Here is a 10,775-nt window from a genome sequence, read left to right as displayed (position 1 = left end):
AATGGAAACAAACGAATCCCAGCAGGGGAGCAGGGAGGAGAGACGAAATGGCAGCCGACTTGAGAGCTCAGCTGCCAGCCAAAATCTGATGCTCTGCATTGCTCTGCATAAAGGAGCCCAGGCTTCCCAAATCCAGGCGCCCCAACATGATTGCAAAAGCCACACCCATCAGCCCACAGAAAGCCAACACTGCTGCAGAACCAGTGAGACACCTTGGGAGGCTGCCCGAGTTTCTGGAGATATCTCTGTAAAAGCTGCTTTTCTCCCTGGTGGATGCTTGAACCCCAGCAAGTGGTGGCGGACGGGACCCAGAGCTGCCATACCAAGATGGAAAAAAAATTTTTTAAGGAAAAGTTAATTTCAGGAATTATGTTCTCAGTTTTGTTGTAGGGCTAGTTGCCAATTCCTTTTCCCACTGGCAGCAGGCAGGGCTGACTGAGCCAGCACACAGAGGCTTCTCAATGAGCTTTGATGTCAACAAAGGTAGGCAGGGCAGGCCCCGGTGGAAAATTGTGAAGTCAGCAGAGTTATCTCCGGCACTCCTCCCTTCCCCTTGCTTCCCCTTTCTCCACCCATTTCCCCGTCTCTCGGGCTTCCAGCTTCTCATTTCCCAGGGGACCCTGTAATGTACGAAAACCCGCTGTCATAAGATACGAGGGGCCGGCTTGTGGCTCCAGCTATCAAAGTCTGCTTTTTCTTCCCAAGTCTAAAACAAACAAAGGCACGCATTCCATACATTTCCTAAGAAAAGAGAGGGCACACAGAAACGTTGTCCTTCGTGTTCTCTCAGTTAAACCCCAAGAGTTTGGAGCCTCAAGTTTAAAGCTGTCCTCTTGCCTCCTGGGGTTTTAAGAAGATTCAAAAGTGCCTCAAACCAATACAGCTGCTTGGTTTATGGCTCAAATTTAAACCACAAATTATAAAATGATAAATTGCTGCTCAAGTCTCTTCCAGGAAAGACTATATTTTCAGATTAAGTTACAACCTCATGGACGTATGAGTGAGTCTAGCTGCTGACTAACTCTCACACTCATTTTCCCGCTGGAGATTTTTTTTTTTTTCTTCATGGACATTCACTGTTTCTAAATGCTTTAAACAAAGAAAATGACCGAAGGCAGGAAAAACATCAGGGACTTCTTAACCCATGGAGCTTTGTGCTTTATTATGTAATGGCTATTTTTATTTTATGAGAATCAAAGGAAGTTTAAGAAATATCTTTGTTCTTGAGCACTTACAGTAAGAAAGGGCTTCATGGGGGCGGCTACACGCACTTCAAACACTAGCTGGCATGTGAAGTGTGTAGTAAGTCAAAGCTGTTTTAGGGAATTTGGATGTTAAAGGATCTGTTCAGTGATTTGGGCAGGATTGCAACATCAATTACTGCATTTTGTTCCCATAAAAATAAATTCTTTGGAATTCTCTTATAGGGTCTGGTCCAGCAACAGAGAAGTATGACAGGTAATTAGGGTGCATGCATGCTTTGTTGTAACGACTTCCCTGCCAGAGCTTTGGCAGGCAGGAGGTTAGGAGGAGAGATGAAATATGGACTTGTTTGAGGCAGCTGTCTTGCCTCGCTGCAGGCTCCATCACACAGACCTCATTTTGATCACCTGTGGCTGCAGGAGGCAGCTCCATGGTCCATCCTGCAGAGTACCTTGGTTATACAACTATGACCTGGTTTCTCCAAGGCCACTCCAGCCTTGAGGACCATGAGGCTGTGAGTCATAATCACCGTAGCATTTACTCCTAAATTCAACTCCTGCTTACTTTCCTCCTTGACTTTCCGTCCTCCCTTTCTTGGGCTACTCAGGTCCTTTTCTGATGTCATTTCACGCTATAGAGGCCCCCTGTAGCCACTGCAGGCCCCGCCATGGCTGCTCCTCTCTGCTTGTCTTGAAGTCTGTCCTCATTGCTGCTGCTTTTTCTGGGATACTTCAAATTGTAGAGAGAGTTCTTTTCCTGTGATTATAGCTCTTTCTTCCAATTTTGACTAGTCTGGCGTCTCTGTGATTATAGCTCATTAGGACTCCCAAGGCTAGAGAGGGCACTTAAAAAAAAACAGTTGCCTTGTTTTTATTTTTTAAGATAACATTTATTATAACTTACTTTTGCAGAGCACTATGAAAAAGAAAGTAATAATGGTCATTAATCCCACAGTCCAGATAACCCCTAACAGTATTTTTAAAAATAAAAGTAATACATACACAGGGGAAGAAAATTAAAACAGTAAAAAAAGGTATAAAAGGAAAAATACCTCTTCTGCCCTGACTTTTTCCCCTAAAATATAACCAGTGTTACTATTTTTTGTGTGTGCATCCTTATTATGACATATTTATGTATGTCCTCTAACAAAATTTTCCATGAGGGAGATCTGACTGTATTAATCATTCTGCATCTCATTATTTTCACGTTAAACGCCATCTCGGAGATCTTTCAAACACGAGCTGCAGATATACTCTTTCTCTTTTTTTTTTTTTTTTTTTTTGAGACAGTCTCTGTCGCCCAGGCTAGAGAGCAGTGGCGCGATCTTGGCTCTGCGAACTCTATCTCTCGGGTTCAAGCAGTTTTCTGCCTCAGCCTCCTGAGTAGCTGGGATTACAGGTGCCTGTCACCACGCCCAGCTAATTTTTGTATTTTTAGTAGAGACGGGGTTTCACCATCTTGGCCAGGCTGGTCTTGAACTCCTGACCTCGTGATCCACCCACCTCAGCTTCCCAAAGTGCTGGGATTATAGGTGTGAGCCACAGTGCCCAGCCATACTCTCTACTTTTAATGTCTGCACAATCTTTGTTAGGAGAGAATGTGCCTTCCAAGTGAAAGGCACTCAGCTAACGTCATTCCTGGCCCCTTTCTGTCCCTTTACTTCCACCACCCCTTGAGTGCAGAGTGATTTATCTGATTATATAAATTGAACCTTTCAGGTTCAATTCTGCCCTTTTCTTCTTAGGATGGAGTTGCCTACCACTCCCCCAGAAGTGGGCAGAACTGGAGAATGTCTATCCAATTCGGGGTTTCCATAGTAGGAAGCCTATTTGTCTCTCAGTATGAGATAACACATGGTGCAGCATGCAAATTAGCCTTCATCAGAGAGATTTCTGCCTTCATCTGCCGTTTTCTCAGTTTGTTCAGATTCTGAACAGGGAAGAAGGCTGCTATGTATTGGGCCTTTTCAGAGTCCTCACATGTTATTCCTTATTTGTATGTATCAAAATGTATTTAATCAGTTTCCTTTTTTTTTTTTTTTCGAGACAAGGTCTTGCTTTGTCGCCCAGGCTGGAGTGCAGTGGCACAGTCTTGGCTCACTGCAGCCTCGACTTCCCAGGCTCAAATGATCCTCCCACCTCAGCCTCCCAAGTAGCTGGGACTACAGGCACATGTCACCCTACTCGGCTAATTTTTTTTGCCCAGGCTGGTCTTGAACTCCTGGGCTCAAGCGATCTGCCTGTCTCATCCTCCCAAAGTGCTGAGACTACAGGAGTGAGCCACTACACCCAACCAATCAGTTTCCTAATGATGGATGTTTAGGTGGTTTCCAGTTCATTGCTAGAACAAATAACACCTCAGTGAATATCTTTAAACGTATATCTTGGTAAACTTTTTGCAATCACATCAAAAAGTAGATTCCTGACCGGGCACAGTGGCTTACGCCTGTAATCCCAGCACTTTGGGAGGCTGAGGCTGGTAGATCACAAGGTCAGGAGTTCAAGACCAGCCTGGCCTAAATGGTGAAACCCTGTCTCTACTAAAAATAAATAAATAAATAAAAAATAAAAAGTAGATTCCTTACAGATATTGCTAGACCAAAGATGTGTCTTAGTGTCCCAAATAAAGATGGGAGAAAAAGATTACCCTCAACCTTAATAAAAGTTGAAAAGGGGGTGCCTAGATAATATACTAATAATTATAATGGCAATAATTAACATTGATTTATTTCTTACTGTATGCCAGGTTCTGTGCTAAGCACTTTATGTATACTAATATTTTTAAATCCTCGTAACAGCATTATGAGAGTGACTATTATTATCTCAGGTGTTTTTTTTTTCTTTTTTTTTTTTCTTTTTGAGACGGAATCTCGCTCTGGCCCCCAGGCTAGAGTGCAGTGGTGCAATCTCGGCTCACTGCAAGCTCCACCTCCTGGGTTCATGCCATTCTCCTGCCTCAGCCTCCCGAGTAGCTGGGACTACAGGCGCCCGCCACCACGCCCAGCTAATTTTTTGTATTTTTAGTAGAGAAGGGGTTTCACCGTGTTAGCCAGGATGGTCTCTATCCCCTGACCTGGTGATCCACTCGCCTCAGCCTCCCAAAGTGCTGGGATTACAGGCATGAGCCACTGCGCCTGGCCTATTATCTCAGTTTTTTATAGTTGAGGATACAGAGATCAAAACTGTCAAATAACTAGCCCAAGATCACACAGCTAGTAACTAGCAGAGATGGAATTCAAGTCCCTGTTTGTGTAATTTGAGAATTTATACCTCTAAGCACCAGACTAAAGGGTGTTCCCCATGGCACAGGGTGGTTAGTAGTCTGGTCTAGAATTTGAAAATGTGTGAAGACCATTGGCTCAGATCTCAGCTCCCACATGCGTGTGTGTGTCTGTGTGTGTGTGTGTCTGTGTGTGTGTAATCATGATTAAGAACACAGAACCTGCAGTCAGACTATATGGGTTCAAATCCCACCTTTGTCTCTTACCAACTGTGGAATGACTACCTTAGTTTCGTCATCTGCAAAATGGAGACTTTTAAGAAGATTAGGTTATTTAATATTTGTAAAACACTAAGGAACACCGCCTGACATCAAGTAAATTTTTCATAAGTGTTTGTTATTCATTTATTTTACAATTATTTATAATTCTAAAAGCAATATACAAATTCATATTTGTATAATACTCAATAATTCAAACAATATTCAGATATATATAATAATAAATGAAAGTCCCCCTCACCTTAAGCTTCTGCCACCACCTGACGCCACTGATTCCCATTCTTCCCTTTATAGATTAATGGTTAGTGTCTATGCCTTCAGACCTTGTTGTTTTTAACATGCATTTTTCTTTATACGTATGTAGTTTTATTTGTACACAACTGAGATTATTCTACTGGGAGAGTAGCTTAGCATAGTGATTAATAAATGGACACTGGTGCAACTTTGTCTGAATTCAAGTCCCAGCTCATCTATCTACCCACTGTGTGACCTTAGACAAGTACCCTAACCTCTGAGACTCAGTTTTCTCATTAATTTCCACAATGAAAAATGACAAGTACCTGACTTATTATGGAGATTAAATGAGTTAATATATGTAGAGCTCTTAAAACAGTGCCCGAGACAAAAAATATTCAGTAAATGTTAATTCTTATAATTACTCCTACATGTGCTGTACTGGGACTTGCTCTGTCTCTTTAACAATATATCTTACAGGTTATCCCACAACAGCATATATAAAAATGCCTCATTTAAAAGCGGCTATAGGACAGGCAGGGTGGCTCATGCCTGTAATCCCAGAACTTTGGGAGGCTGAGGTGGGTGGACTGCTTTGAGCTCAGGAGTTCAAGACCAGCCAGCCTAGGCAACATGGTGAAACCTTGTCTCTTAAAAAAAATAAATAAATAAACAAACAAACAAAAAAATTAGCCAGGCATGGTGGCACACACTGTAATCCCAGCTACTTGGGAGGCTGAGGCTGGAGAATCACTTAAACCCGGGAGGTGGAGGTTGCAGTGAGCCAAGATGGTGCCACGCACTCCAGCCTGAGTGACCCAGTAAGACCCTGTCTCAAGATTTAAAAAAAAAAAAAAAGTGGCTACATAGTGTTTCATAGTACAACCATATTGTAGTTTATTTAGATTTGCCCCAATTTGGGTTGTTTCTAGCATTTGTATTCTTTCTCATGTGAGAATGTAGAATTCTAGAGTGAACACCAGTCATCAGTATATTCCACTTCATTTAACAAACATATATGTCACTTACTACATGTCAATTTCCTAATCATCTTACTCATTTAATACTTATATTAACTCTATTAAAGTAGGGGCTATTTAATCCCTATATAACAGATGGGGAAATTGAGGCACTGGGTAGTTAAGTAACCTGCCCAGGATAGCATGGCCAGGAAGCTGGGGACTAGGATTCCAACCCAGGCAGTCTGGCTCCTGAGTCCATGCTCTTCACCACCACACTCAGAACCTCTCTTCTGTGTTCTAAAATCTGTAGCCTGCACTTCATTAGAACCCCGAGCCTCATCTCATCACAGTTTGCACCTATACTGTGGATGGGAATTCACCGTCTTTGGAATACACTTAGGAATATACAAGTAATGTAAGGGATAACATGATTGCTAAACCAACCCGATTCTTTGAACTACCAGAAGCGAGCCTGTCTAAGGACTGCTCCTGACAACAGCCAGCCAGCACTGAGAAAGCTCTTCAGTGATGATACCAGCACGTTCCTCCAGAGGCCCCGGGTCTGGTCTCTCAACTGTGCTTCTGTGCCACGCTGGCCCACTGAGCAAACTCACAATGCAGGGCAGCAGACAGCCTTAAAATAAACAAACATCTTTTTGTTGTGCCTGGTTAGGGAACAGTATCTATCCAATTAGGTAGTAGAAAACTCATGTAAATAATCTGTCCTTTTTTTTCAATTCCTGCTATGTGGGAGTCTTTCACAACTGACTTGGCCAACTCAAATTCCTAAAATGCTAAGGTTCAGAAAGTCTGGTCAAAATTTGCTAGTAAAATATGAAACTCTGTCTTCTCTGTCCTCTATCCCCCACCCCTACCCTCAAGCTACTTTAGCTTTCAAACATGCATGAAATGCTTTTTTCTTTAAAGATATGGGTGAGCTATTTCTTTTGGAGTATGTCCAGACAATCTGGCAAATGCACACTTGGCATTAGCCACAGGGAAGCACATTTAAAAAAAAAATCGGAGCAACAAATAAAATTAGGGCAGACTATGGGCCTACCCTTCTTACAAATCAGAATATCTTTCCAAGTGGAAAACTTCATGAAACTCAGTGGGTTTAATTTTTTTTTCTTTTGCTTTGTTAATGGAAAAATATACATTCACAGACACATGTAATTTAATATTCTGGAAAGTTCTGACATTAATGATAAGAGTTTACATTTTAATTTCAAATATTATTGCTCATTCTAACATATTAAAACCTGCATTTTTCCTTTTATAAATATACTTCTATCTCTGGGTTGTGTCCTTATGAAAAGAAGTACCAAAAGCCAGTCTTTCACTCATCCCAAAGCTTAACTTTTGGCTCAAGGAGCTTCCTATCCTGTTCCAGCTGTGACATGTTGAAAGTAGACCTGGAAATTGTGGACAATTTGCTATACTCTATGAATCTTTGCTGTGGTTCTACTCCTTTGCATTTTAGGAAATAAGGTAGGAGACAGGGAGTTGTATCAGGCCATTCTTGCATTGCTATAAAGAAATACCTGAGACTGGGTAACTTATAAAGAAAACAGGTTTAATTAGCTCATGGTTCTGCAGGCTTTAAAGGAAACATCATGCTGGCATCTGCTGGGCTTCTGGTAAAGTCTCAGGGAGCTTTCAATCATGGCAGAAGACAAAGCGAGAGCAGGCACTTCACATGGCAAAAGCAGGAGGAAGAGAGAAAGAGAGAGAGTGGGAGGGTGGTGCCACACACTTTTACATAACCAGATCTCACAAGAACTCACTATCAGGAAGACAGCATCAGGCTATGAGGGATCCACCCTCATGATCCAAACACCTCCCACCAGGTACTACCTCCAGCATTGGGGATTACAATTTAATATAAGATTTGGGTGGGGACAAATATCCAAAACTGTATCAAGAGGGAATCATGGGGAGAGGCTCTGATAGGAACAGGGAATGGGTCCTGTTCAGGGACTCCTTTCTACTTTTACTGTTCACATCATCCAAAGGGACAAACTGCCTTTACAACATATGTTTAATCCAACTCCTCTCACAGAGAGATAGTTGAGCAAGGTGTAGACTGGTTTGGGATGGAACAATAGGCTAGTCTTACCCTTGATCACAGCACATAAAGCTGGATATCGAATACAGGAAATGATGTCGCAGCAGATTATTAAGACCAAAGACAGGCCAGGCACGGTGGCTCACACCTGTAATCCCAGCACTTTGGGAGGCAGGGGCAGGCGAATCACCTGAGGTCAGGAGTTCAAGACCAGCCTGGACAACATGGTGAAACCGTCTCTACAAAAAATACAAAAATTAGCCAGACGCAGTGGCACTTGCCTGTAGTCCCAGCTACTCGGGAGGCTGAGGCAGGAGAATCACTTGAACCTGGGAGGCAGAGGTTGCAGAGAGCCAAGATAGCACCACAACCTCGGCAACAGAGTAAGACTGTCCCCCACACCCTCCCCCCCACAAAAAAAAACCAAAGACCAAAGACAGAGGTTGATTGCAAAAGAGTTGATCCATTTTTTTTAATTAAAATACCAATCAATCGGCCAAGCATGATGGCTCACGCCTGTAATCCCAGCACTTTGGGAGGCCGAGGCAGGTGGATCACCTGAGGTCAGGAGTTTGAGACCAGCCTGAAACAACATATAGTGAAACTCCATCTCTACTAAAAAATACAAAAATTACCTGGGTGTGGTGGCACATACCTGTAGTCCCAGCTATTTGGGACACTGAGGCAGGAGAATCGCTTGAACCCGGGAGGCAGAGGTTGCAGTAAGCCGAGATCACTCCACTCTACTCTAGCCTGGGTGACAGAGTGAAATTCCGTCTCTCAAAAATACAAAACAAAACAAAATATCAATCAATCACACACACAAAAAATCAATCACCATGCCCTCCTGGCCCCTGTTAAAGAAGTAGACTCAGCAGCCATGTTTTGTACCATGAGATCTAGCTCTCTGGACTCATGAATGATTGGATCGGGGTGGGCACCTGATTTAAGAGCAACCAAACCATAGATTGGCTAGATTCCCATGACCTGTAATCAGATATGAAAAGATACATTGGACCCATCAGAGCTTCTCTCTCAGAAGAATGGCATGAAAGCAGAGAAATTACCAGTTCATAGCAGGACAGAAATGAGTATGGCTGAACTATAGCTATACTGATGAAATACAGTGAAGACTTACAAATTTGTAATTGGTAAAGTATATAGCCACCTCAAATTGAGAACTAGCTTTTAGCACTAGTTTCTCTGAAGCTAGCCCTTTATGGTTTTTGTTCTTGGGTTTCCAAAAGCTTCCATTATCTTATCATGTATTTTTCTGAATGTTCTTATACTTGAGCTAACTGGAATGAGTATCTGATACTTGCAGCCAAAATAAAGCCAAACTAAAGCATTATCAAATAGGCAAGCAAAAATGGAGCCAAAATAAAGGAGACTGAGTAATCGGGAAAGTCTAAACCAGAAGTAATACAAGTGGGTGACTTTGTTAAGGCTCATGAGGTTGCAAATAATGTTACTGAAATCAATTCAAGTCGATGAAAGAAGAAGGAAAAAAAGGAATTCATATATTCATGTGGAGGATACTGAAGTAGCTCAAGGACAGCCAGGACTCTTAAACATTAGTTCCAGACAGTTCCTCAAACTGTTAATCATAAAGTTATTACCATATGACCCAGCAATTCCACTCCTATGAAAACATATGTGCACACAAAATGTACACCAATGTTCATGGCAGCATTACTCATGATAGGCAAAAGGTAGAAACAACTCAAATTCCCACAAAGTGATAACCAGATAAACAAAATGTGGTATGTCCATATGATGGAATATTATTCGGTTATAAAAAGAAATGAAGTTCTGATACATACTACAAAATGGGTTAACCTTGAAAAACGTAATGCTAAGTGAAAGAACCCAGACACAGAGGGCCACATATTGTATGATTGATTCCATTTATATGAAATGTCCAGAATAAACAAATCTATATAGACAGAAAGTAGATTAATGATTGCCAGGGGCTGGGTAGAATGGGGAATGGTGGGCAGTGACTGCTAGTGAGCTCAGAGTTTCTTGTGGAGGGATGAAAATGTTCTAGAATTGGATCATGGTGATGCATAACTCTATACTAAAACCCACGGAACTGTACACTTTGAAAAGTTGAATTTTATGTCATGTGAATTATATTTCAATAAAGCTGTTATTATAAAAAATTTTTATATATATAATTTTTATAATTATATATACATATATAACAAAACAAACAAAAAACGAATGTCACAAAGTGGAAAGCCAGGAAGAAACCACACAAGACTTTCTCACACTCTCTCTCCTCTCTGTGTCCCTGTGGACACCTGTTTCATTCTTGTCACTCTACAAATCTTAGCTTTTACATGCACATGGTAGACAGATGATGGCTACCCCACCATTCAAAATTTACATGTTGTGATAGAGACTGACTAGATGGTCACCTACCCATTTTCTCTTCTTTCTGGGCATACAACTGGACTGTGTTTCCCAGCATCCCTTCCTGTCAGGTAGGGCCATGTGACGAACTGTGGCCAGTAGAAAGGGGGCATGGTGCATACTATTTCAGGTCTAACCCATTTAAAAAATCTCCTGTGCACCTCTTCAGCCTCTCCCTCTTCCCTTGACTAAGGTCTTAGAAAATAGTGAAGCCACTAGATGGAAGGAACCTGGGCACTTAGTAAAATTTATGGAGCATAGCATTTCCCTCATCTCCATCCTCCATTGGCCTACATTAAAGCATGATATGGTTGAGAAATAAACTGAAGCCGTTGAGATTTGGAGATTGTTTGTTATAGCAGTTAACCTTCTCTGACCAATACATATGTATC

General features: G+C 41.8%; 1 long non-coding RNA gene across 1 annotated transcript in view; it reads right to left on the bottom strand.

Moving 5' to 3' along the window:
• Positions 1-459: 459 nt before the first annotated feature.
• LOC129397175 (uncharacterized) overlaps positions 460-10,775 on the bottom strand; it is a 28,519-nt gene continuing 18,203 nt past the window's right edge. Inside the window, exons 2-3 of the long non-coding RNA XR_008624378.2 lie at positions 8,621-8,744; positions 460-2,047 (exon numbers count right to left, since the gene is read on the bottom strand). This is a non-coding gene — a long non-coding RNA (uncharacterized LOC129397175). The remainder of the gene's footprint in view (positions 2,048-8,620; positions 8,745-10,775) is intronic.

This window comes from Pan paniscus, chromosome 12 (genome assembly GCF_029289425.2).
Source record: "Pan paniscus chromosome 12, NHGRI_mPanPan1-v2.0_pri, whole genome shotgun sequence".
Classification (NCBI taxonomy): domain Eukaryota; kingdom Metazoa; phylum Chordata; class Mammalia; order Primates; family Hominidae; genus Pan; species Pan paniscus.
The sequence above is the reverse complement of the archived record's forward strand: the minus strand, read 5'-3'. Positions and strand labels throughout refer to the sequence as shown.